Genomic DNA, 10,775 nt, shown 5'->3' with positions numbered 1-10,775 from the left:
CCTCCTCGAGATCATGATCGTATTGGGAGGCTCGAGAGTGCTATGGGTGAGCTTCTGACCGAGATCGCAGAGCTTCGGGCTATACAGACCGCAGAACATACTGAGATGGTGGCCCGTTTTGACGTGTTATATCAGTTATTGATTAGCAAATCTCTGGCCCCTTCGACATCACCATCACAACCTCCACCGGCACCCTTTGACCTAGCACCAGCATCAACAGCAGAGGAGCTAGAGCGCGGCACCGACACTTGATTTATTTTCTTCCATTTTTATCACTTTTTACATTTCATTTTGGACTTGTATACTCAGAAATGACTTTTCTTCTGAGTTTATGTTCGTTTTGTTGTCTCGAGTTGTATTCATTTCTCTATCTTTTATATACTAGAGCTGTTTTTGTTTTATTGAGCTTGACTGAACCCCTTCATGTATGCATGCAGATGGTCTTATCATCGTGGGAATTGAGAACTTGTCATAGACACGGCCAAGGTGTTTCGGTACTTGGACGTGTGTGCTTCACAACCCGTTGGAACACCATTCCCAACGAATTAGCTCCATCAAATGCAACACTAGGAGTCAAGGGAATATTGTTTTGATTGCTTCTCCCGCATTTATTCTTGATTTATATAAATCATGAGTGAGCTTGCATGTGTACATTGGGGACAATGTACAACTTAAGTGTGTGTGTGGAGGGGGGAGCTTGAGGAGTTTCATAGTGCACACATCTCTTTTATATTAGTCTTGATTGTCATACATGCTCACATAGCCAATGACGATTCACCTTAGTTGCACTGATTGTATTCTGGAGTTAGGAGAATTTTTAACATTGAATGTCTTCATGCTCTAGTTTCTGCTTGAATTTGTAGGATTTTTTGCCCGATTGATACTTGTTGCACTACTCACTCTTTAAACTCTTTTGGAAACTTATGTTCGATGTTAAAGGGACTAATTATTGTTGTTCCTTTTGTTATTTGTGAAAAAAAAATTGGAAAAATGAAAAGAAAGAACAAAATAGTTTTGTTGTTTAGTTGTGCTTATAGGGTGGAAAGAGCTACCACCTATGATGTATGAAGCTACTCTCATAAGTCAGATACTAGTTATGCCCCCCTAATGAGAGAAAGAGCTATCTAATGGGATGTGTGAAAGCTACCACCCCTGTAGAAAGAGCTACCACCTCGAAAGTGTGAAAGCCACCTTAGCGGCCGCTTTTGGAAAGGGCTACCTTAGAGGATGTGTGAAGCTACTACCCTTTTTGAAATTGTGTTGTTAATTTTTGTAGATAAATAAGTCCCTTATATATAGAACTTTGAGGAGTATACTTTGGGTTGAATTGAGTGAGTTCACACACTTACAAGATTTCGGGTTTTTTGTCATTTTTTATTCAAGTTTTTAGCTAGAGCATTGATTTTTCGTATTTAGTGTTGAAATCTCCCTTACTTGTAGAATGCTCTCTTTGCATGCTTTGGTGAAGCTAAGGCCAAGCACTTCCAATATTTCCTTCAACTATGCATATAATGTTTTAATTTTTGCTTGAGGACAAATAAAAGCTTAAGTGTGGGGGAGTTTGATAAGTGCTTATGTGATAAGAATACGAAGTGTTTTTTCCTTATGATGAGCATTACTTTTATCGGATTTTAACACTAATATGTGTGTGTTTATGTTACTTTCATGCATATAGGGTTGTGAAGCTGAATCTTAGAGAAAGAAGCCAATGTAGATCGTGAGTGCACCATTTGGAGGAAACCTTGAGAAGGTTCAAACGCGAAGACATAAGTCGGGTTCAAGATGCTGGAATGTGTGCCAAACTCCTTGTATTGATGCTAGCACAATTATTTGGAGAGGCACAGAGGCAGTCACATTCTAAGTATTCTGGCTTGTGCATGTGTAACAAGATCTCCACCAATGCGGCCGTTCATTGAAGCAAAGCGATCTACAACGTAAACGTGTGCCCGTTTATGTTAACTTGATGAAAGAATGGTTTCAGGAGTGTTTTGAGAGATATTGGCTAGGGATTGGGAGAGGTTCTACGGCTCTGACATCGCGCTTCGTTTGGAAGAAGGTTAGTGGGAGAGCTTTCGTCGGCACCAATCCGGTGAGGTGTATCCTAGGCCGGACAAAGGGAACTTTGGATGAGTAGAGGACTCTCCACAAGACCATCGTCATGACTATCAAGTGGGTTTTCTATAGATTCATTACTTTTACATTCGATTTCATTGATTGTACTTAGCTCCATGGAGAGCTAAACCCTCTAGTGGGTACTTGGATTGTGAACCCTAGGAAGTATTCGTTTCATTGAACCTTGTTATTATGCTTTCATTAATTGATGTTTTTATTGAGTTCCAATCTTGAATGCATTGATTGTATGAATACTCCTTAGAGTGACACTAGGGTTGAGAGTTCTTATTGGTAACCCTTGTGAGTGAGTGACACACCACGAGAGTTAGACAAAGCTAGATTGGAGAGGATTGAGATGGTGAGTCTAGAGGTAGCGAAGCGTCCCCTTTCCCCTCCGGTGTGATTTATTTTACCTCCAATTCCTCGAGTTCTTTGCGGTCATAATAGAGTGAATGGGCTAAGGGATGACCTTCCTCTAAGGCTTAGTTGCGAGTGCAATGAAGTGAAGCGTTGAAGTGATTTTAGCATCTAGGGCTTAATTATGGCTAAGGACCTTCCGCCTAGACCAAAGGGTTAGGTCTACATATAGGAAGAGGATTTATCACTTGGAATCCCTAGAATTCATTGCAATTCTATACAAGTGCGAGGTTGAGAGATTGTTCAATTTCTCCTCCGGAACATGTATAGGGTTAGGCATGGTTGACCTTAGATTTGGGACCATGTATTAAAAGATCTCCATGACTCATTAATGTATTAGTTAGGAATCATAATAAAGGGTTTTTGTACTTGAAACGATTGTCCTAGATGGATCAATATCCGAGTACTCCATTTATATCGATTGCATTACCTCCCTTTTACTTGTGCTCTCTCTTGTCTCTTTTACTTCTGTTTTCATTACATCTTACGACACAAATTACTATTTATATTTCTTTTAGTTAAGAAACAACGTAAGTATTTTTACTCCCTGTTTCCTGTGGATACGATACCCACTCACCTGGGATTTTATTACTCGACAAACCCGTGCCATTGCGGGACATACGCAAGGGGCGTTGCCAGAAATCCATCAAGATGTTGAAGCTACCTATCAAGGCCATCATCTTGAATTCAAAGGGGTTTATTTCCATGGCATTCACAGATTTTATTTCTCTTATTATTTGTTTTGTAATTTACCCTATGGAGGGCTAAATCCTAGTAGGTATTTGGGTATGTGAACCCTAGGATTTCATTCTTTATATTGATTTACATTGTGTTTTCATCTTAATCAGAGTTAAGTTGAGTTAATCTTGTGTTCTTAATGCTTGTTTGCCTTAATAATCTTATGATTGCTTGGTTTAAATAATTTGTTCACCTTGGTGAGAGAGAGATCTCCATTATGGTTAGAATCTTAAGATTAAAGAGGGTTGAGAGGGTGAGTCATGAGATAGTGGAGTGTCCCCATCCCCCTCCAATTGGTGTACTCTATCTCCGTATTCCCTAAGTTTTATGCAACCATATGTGGTGTGAGGTGTTGAAAGAATTCTCCGTCGGGACCTCATAGGGGGTTAGGGACCTTTGACCTAGAGGTAGGGGTAGGTCTAATTTTAGGAATCGGGTATACCTTTTGGAATCCCTAGAGTACTTAATGGTCATATGTGGTATGAGGTGTTGAGACTGAAAAATTTCTCCACTGGGACCTCGTAGGAGACTAATATCGGAGATCTGGAAGTAGGATCCGATTAGTTTTGGATTTCTTCGACTTAACTAGCTTAAGTTAAGAACACTTTGTGAATCTTGTGCTAAACATTAAATCCTAAGGGGATCATCGCCCGGATACCTCATTTTCAATTATTGCGACTTTCTTTCATCTTTACTTTTACTTGCTTGTGACATTCATCTTTCTGTAACTTAATTTGTTTTATCATATTCTTGATTCTGACTAGATAACTTAGAAGTAGTCATAAGTAATACTTCCATTCTCTGTGAATTTGACTAACTTACTCAGTGGGTACACTTTATTACTCGAGCAACCTCACTTGCAGACACACGCAAGGAGTGTGTCAATCACAATTTGCAAACAATGTATAGTGAACTAATTCTCCATCATTGTCAATGGCATTATCAGGAATTACTTCAAAGTTCCTTAGCCAAGAAGATGGTTGTACATCCCTCCTTGATCTTTGAGCTACAAATCCAATTTGATCTTCATTTGTAACAACTTCTACATCTTCAACTGAGGTAGTTTCTTCTTCAAGAATAGAAATCATTTTGTGAATTAGCTTTAGTATGATCACTTTAATTCCATGATCCAGCTTCATCAAAGATCACATCTCTACTAATAAGAAATTTCTGTGATTGGTTAAATAATCTATATCCACCAAGATGGTCAGGCTTGTATCTAACAAAAATAGCCTTCTCTCCTATGTCATCTAGCTTTGTTCTTGTTTCTGCTGGTACATGGGTGATAAGTGCTTGAGTAGACATATTTTTATATATGTTTTACATGCATTGAGCATCATTTTTACCATGGTTTATGTCTCATATTGTGTATTTGGTGTTCTTTTATGCATATAGGTTGTGAATGTCTTGAAGAGTAAAAAGGAAACAAAGATAGGCTATAAAGACACAATGTTGGGAGTTCTTGTTCAATTCAAGGACCAAGACACGAGAGGAGTTCATAAACGTGCAGATGTGTGCCAACTTCCAAGAAAATTCAAGTCAATTCACTAGTTGGAAGGGCACAAAGGCAGCCACATCTTCATGTTCCTTCTCTTTGTGAAGATTGCAAGACCTCTCAAAGATACGTCGATGAAGAAAAGTTTTGTAGCCTACCATATGGACGTGTACCCGGATATGTGGCCTCAAGAGAAGAGTGTTTGGACCACGGTTTGTAAAAAGTACTGTAGCAGAACTGTTCACGCGCCCGCGTGGAAATTCCTACAGCCCACGTGGGCGCGTGGAAAATCCACATGTGCGCGTGGGGGCACATGACAGACGCGATCTAAGGCCTATAAATAGCCGTTTTGCCCTATTCTTTCTGATCTTTTGTGCGGCTCTTGAGGGGTGAGACGGCTAGGGGTTTGGAGAGGAGGTCTTTGCGGCTTTGGAGGCGCTTCGTCACCAACTTTTGATCGATTCCTCCTCATCGTAGCATCAAGGAAGCCACCGGTGAACCTAGCTTGAGTGGGTCCTTCAAGACGTCGAAGCTCTCCATCAAGGCCATCGGTTCATATATAAGGGGTTTATTTCTATGGTTTTAATGTACTTTCATTGATTGATGGTGTGTTTTGTATATTGCTCCATGAAGAGCTAAAACCCTAGAGGGTATTTGGGCTTGTGAACCCTAGGATTCTCATCTTTTGTGGATTTGCTTAGTGTTTCTATTTAATCCGAGTTTGATTAAGTTTTAATCTTGATTGTCTAATGCTTGCTTGCCTTATTGATCTTTTGGTTATTTGGTTTGCATGATTTGTTACCTTGGTGAGAGAGAGGTCTCCATTAGGGTTAGAACCTAAAGATTGAAGAGGGTTGAGAGGGTGAATCATGAGATAGAGAGCATCCCCTTTCCCCTCCGATTGGTTTGTTCTATCTCTGTTCCCTAAGCTCTATGCAACCATATTTGGTGTGAAGCGTGAGATTGAGAGATTTCCCCGCAGGGACTTGTAGGGGGTTAGGATCTTTCGCCGGGAATTAGGGTTGGATCAAATCTTTAGGAATCGGACACACCTCTTGGATTCCCTAGAGTGCTTTGCGGTCATATGTGGTGTGAGGTGTTGAGATTGAGTGATTTCTCCACCGGGACCTCGTAGAGGACTATTATCGGTGATCGGGAGGCCGTATCCGATTATATTTGGATTTCCACGACTTAACTTACTCATCATAGAAACACTTTGCTTATCCGGTACCTAATACCTGAATCCTAGGGGGAGCATTGCCCGAATACCCCACTTTTACTGATTGAGATCTCCCTCCATTTCACCCTTGCATATTCGTCTCCGGTATTCATTTCCTCGCACATTAGATCACCACACCTTTCCATTTATCATTAGGCTAGAAAGCAGAGAAGAAGTTAGTACTAGTAGCCCTGTTCCCTGTGGATTCGACTACCCACTCACCGGGGTAATTATTACTTCGACACCCGTGCACTTGTGGTTTACACAAATATTTGGACGTGTCAATGGGCATATGCAATTGAACCAAACACCTTGAGATGTTTGATAGTTGGTTTGAATCCACTCCAAGCTTCTTCAGGGGTAACATCATCTAATTTTTTGGTTGGTGATTTGTTCAATAAATAAACAGAGCATGAAACAGCATCAACCCAAAGGTAATTAGGCATATCTTTAGCCTTAAGCATGCTCCTAGCCATGTCCATGATTGTCCTATTTCTCCTTGCAGCAATTCCATTGTGTTGAGGAGTATAATGGGTAGTGACTTCACGTTCAATTCCATGTCCTATACAATACTCAGCAAAATCATTAGATATATATTCACCACCACCATCAGCTCTTAAAATCTGAATTGAGTGCCACTTTGCTTTTCAACCAGTGCTTGAAATTTCTTAAAAACTCCAAACACTTCAAAATTTTCCTGCACAAAATACACCCAGATTTTTCTGTTGTAATCATCAACAAAAGTAAGAAAATATCAATTCCCACCAATGGATGGTGTACTCATGGGTCTGCACACATTTGAATGCACAACTTCAATAGGGTGAGAAGCATGCCAGTTATTCTTAGTTGAAAAGAAACTTCTATGCCGCTTTCCAAGAATACATCCTTCACAGAATTGTTCAGGATGATCCAGTAAAGGCAATTCATTCACCATGCTCTTTTGAGCAAGTAATTTCAAACTTCTACAATTCAGATGCCCAAACCTGAGATGCCATAACCATGATGCATCCTTAATAGTGGCACTAAAGCAGTGATATATATATATATATATATATCAGTTCTTATGTCAATACGAAACATTCTGTTTTTGACATAACTAAATAAAGGATGACATTGCCGCTTTTGTCAAGAATGGTTAAATGACCATTCTTCATCTCCATGCGATATCCCTTTTTAAGGAGTTGTCCCATACTCAGCAGGTTGCTTTTCATCCCTTACACATAAAACACATAAGAGATAAATTGATGATCTCCATTCTTCAGTTATATCAAGATTCTGCCTTTACCCATATCTGGAATGATACTATTATCTGCAAGTTTAACAATCTTTTGTATTGATTCATCTAAATCCACAAAAAGCTCTTTTTTATCACTCATATGATTGGTGCATCCTGTGTGAAGATACCAAGTGTTGAAAGTTATAATCTTCTTTGTCAATTGAAACCATTAGTAGTGAATGGTCTTCAAAGTCCACTTCTTGTGCAAACTAAACTACTTCTATAGATCTCTTGTCTTGAGATACTTCAACAAAGCTTTTCTCTTTGTTATATCTGCACTTATTTGCATAATGTCCATAACGATTACATACAAAACACTTAATGTTTTTTCTATCATACCTTCCTCTTCCTCGTCCATGCCTTCATTGGGAATATCTACCTCTTCCTCTTGCACCAAAATTACTTCTTGTTCCATGTTCATATTTCTTATGCACAGCTTGATATCTGTTGTTTCCTTTGGCTTCATTTTCCTGTTCAGATTTGATAGAAAGTTGAGCTTGAAAAGCTTTTTCAAGAGGTTTTTCTGAGAACTTTGCATTGATGCATTGTCCATATGCTTCTAAAGACCCCCAGCTCATCAACAGTCATGTCAAAAATGTCTTTTAACTCCTCAATAACAAAAACAATGGGATCAAATCTGGTTGTGACTGTCCCCAATTCTCCACCAATGTTTGCTCTTCGACTTTGTCTCCATTGAGTCATAACTTATTTTCCAAGGCCTGCACTCGAGATGTGTATTCTACAAGAGTGTTTGTGTTCTCCATTTGTAGCAACTCAAACTGCCTTCTAAGAGTTTGAAGTCTCATCTTCTAAACTTTTTTGATACCTTTGTAGGATTTTGAAAGAATATCTCACGACTCTTTCCTTTCCTGGTATCCGCAATAGCTATCTTCTCAAAAATCTCATCATTAACTCTTTGATGGATGTAATAGAGAGCCTTCTGATCTTTCTTTCTGGCTTCTCAGTAGGACTATCTTTGAGCTTCAGTTGGGTTGTTTTGCAAAGGAGGAACTCCATTTTCAATAACAGCAAAAACTTCTTGAAAATTAAACAGCACCTTCATCTGCACACTCCAGCAATTGTAGTTTTTCCCATCTAAAGTAGGAAGACTGGGATAAATTGTACCTCTATTGTTACTCGCCATAGCTCTGATACCATATCTGATGGATTTAAAACAAAAGTGCATCTCTTTATTAAAAAATCGTCAAGAATTACATTGAGTGATTAGGTCTTTTTATATGCTGGACTTCATAACTAGAAACAAACTTTTAAGGATAAACATTAATTTAAACTAAACTAATGAGAATAAGATAACAAAAGGATCTCTAAGGGTTGTTTGGTTCATGGTAATGCCATATTACCATGCAATGAGATTACCATGGTAATATGAGTAGGAATGTTATATGGTTGGGAATATTGCGGTAATTTAATATAACAATGTTTGGTTGAGAACTCTTATTACCAAAAATAGTTCATTATCGTGTTTGGTTATTATGGTAATCAATTTATTAAAATATAAAAAGTTATAAGATTACCACGGTAATCCAAGATAGACACCAAATTTGGTGGTAATAGGATTACCATTGTCTTGGTAATATTTATAAGTTGGTAATGTGATATTACCATCCAGATTACCACCGGTGCAATGCCAAACGTGGTAATATTTTCAGATTACCACGTAACACATGATAATCTTTCTACATTACCGCGAACCAAACGGCCTCTTAGCTTTATCATATTTGATATTATTACTAAAAAAATTTACAAGTTAAGTATCCGGAGATCCAAAATCCCAAATACTATGATACTAGCTCACAAATACAACCAACAAACTCATATACACAGGCTTATACTCTTCAATGAGAATATGTGATACCAATAGGGCAGCACAATACACTCCATCTTTGTTCAAGGTGTTACGTGGTAGTTTTATACTCGACCAAAATAATTTAAAGAAAAAAAATTTTATGTAAACTATATAACCCTTCTTTGTTTTTCATAGCATACTTCCATAATAGTAAATCAGCCATGAGTACACATATCCACAAAAAAAAGAAACAACTTTGAATTGACAGGAAACAAGACTTAGTTACAACATGTGACAAGAGATAAACTTACAAATGCAACATTTTCAAGAGATTAGCTTCGGCAAGAATAAAAGAAAGTAAGCAACTTAACTCTTAAGTATGAAAAAAGTGGAGTCAATTCTTCAGAAGTAGCATGGAAGATTAATAATAAAAAGGAAATGCATGTAGAGGCTAGGATGAATAATCAGTACATTAATATAACAAACACTTGACCAAGACTAGCAGCAGCTATGGTCGTTCTTCTAATTCTTTGAACAATATATTAACAAGTGAACCCAGCTCACATTGTATGAATGCTTAGCCTATTAGATGAAAAGGCATGCACCTTATCCTGCATAAAATAACCAAAACTCAATGAGCCCAACAAGTTTTGAGAAAATTAATCCTATGAAATTGAATCTTTGGAAAGCATCAATAATGAAAATTGAATGAAGCACAAAAAATCTTTGGTATAGTAAAGAACGTCAAGGAGAGATTAAAATTCTTTGAATAGAATCAAATTGACAAACACATTCTAATTAATGAAAATATATTAGGCAATTCCACATAATCATAAGTTGTAACAATCATATATCGCATGCATTAAAAAAAAAAACTATCTACTGTCCATCTCATTTGGTCCACTTGCCTAGTTAAGCATGTGGGAAAATTGAAGTGTTCACACCTTGAATTAAGAAAAGAAAAGATTGGTTTCTTCTCATAAAAAGTTATGCTTTGTGGGGAGATATCACCATAGAAGATAGACACCCAAGTTTGATTAAACAGAACCATAAGACAAGTACCTGCAACTTGGCAAGCTTATCCACAAATTCTCTTCAGAATAAATCAGATCTTGTTGAAGATAACTGCCCAAAAACTGCCCAAATTTAATAAGACATGGTCCAAGTTGTAACACTTGTTCTCTTAACCATGAAGCAGTCCTTTTCCTTCTAGCTTTCTGTGTGCCAAGAAACTTACATCAACATTCAGATATGATAGTAATAATAATTTTGTTGTTTGTTTGAGTCTGAAATGTTGACTTCGGCGTTTTGCCTCGCCTTAAAGCTCGTCGGTGTGCAGTCCCATTGTTCAGTGGGATGAATGAGTTCTAGAGTTCCATGCATCTCAAAATATCTCTTCATTACTAAACTAGAGGAATAGTAAATGGGAGGAGAGTTGAGTTCTATATATATATATATATTTACATCTTGAGATACGTCTCCATTAGTAAATTTAGAAGGTGGGGTCTAAGGAAATGATTTCTTCCATAGTTCTAAGAAAGGTGACCGGCATGGAGGAATGGGGAAGAAGATGAACTAATGAGGGACAAACCCTATGTCAGGATGGCAGTGACCTGTGATTTATTAAATTAATAAAAAAAAGAACAAATGTTTCTCTTTCACATTGGAGCAGAGTATAGAAAGAGGCAAGAGTTGGTTCTTTTCACTGGAC

The sequence above is a fragment of the Dioscorea cayenensis genome, chromosome 6 (genome assembly GCF_009730915.1).
Source record: "Dioscorea cayenensis subsp. rotundata cultivar TDr96_F1 chromosome 6, TDr96_F1_v2_PseudoChromosome.rev07_lg8_w22 25.fasta, whole genome shotgun sequence".
NCBI lineage: Eukaryota > Viridiplantae > Streptophyta > Magnoliopsida > Dioscoreales > Dioscoreaceae > Dioscorea > Dioscorea cayenensis.
This window is presented reverse-complemented; position numbering follows the sequence as displayed.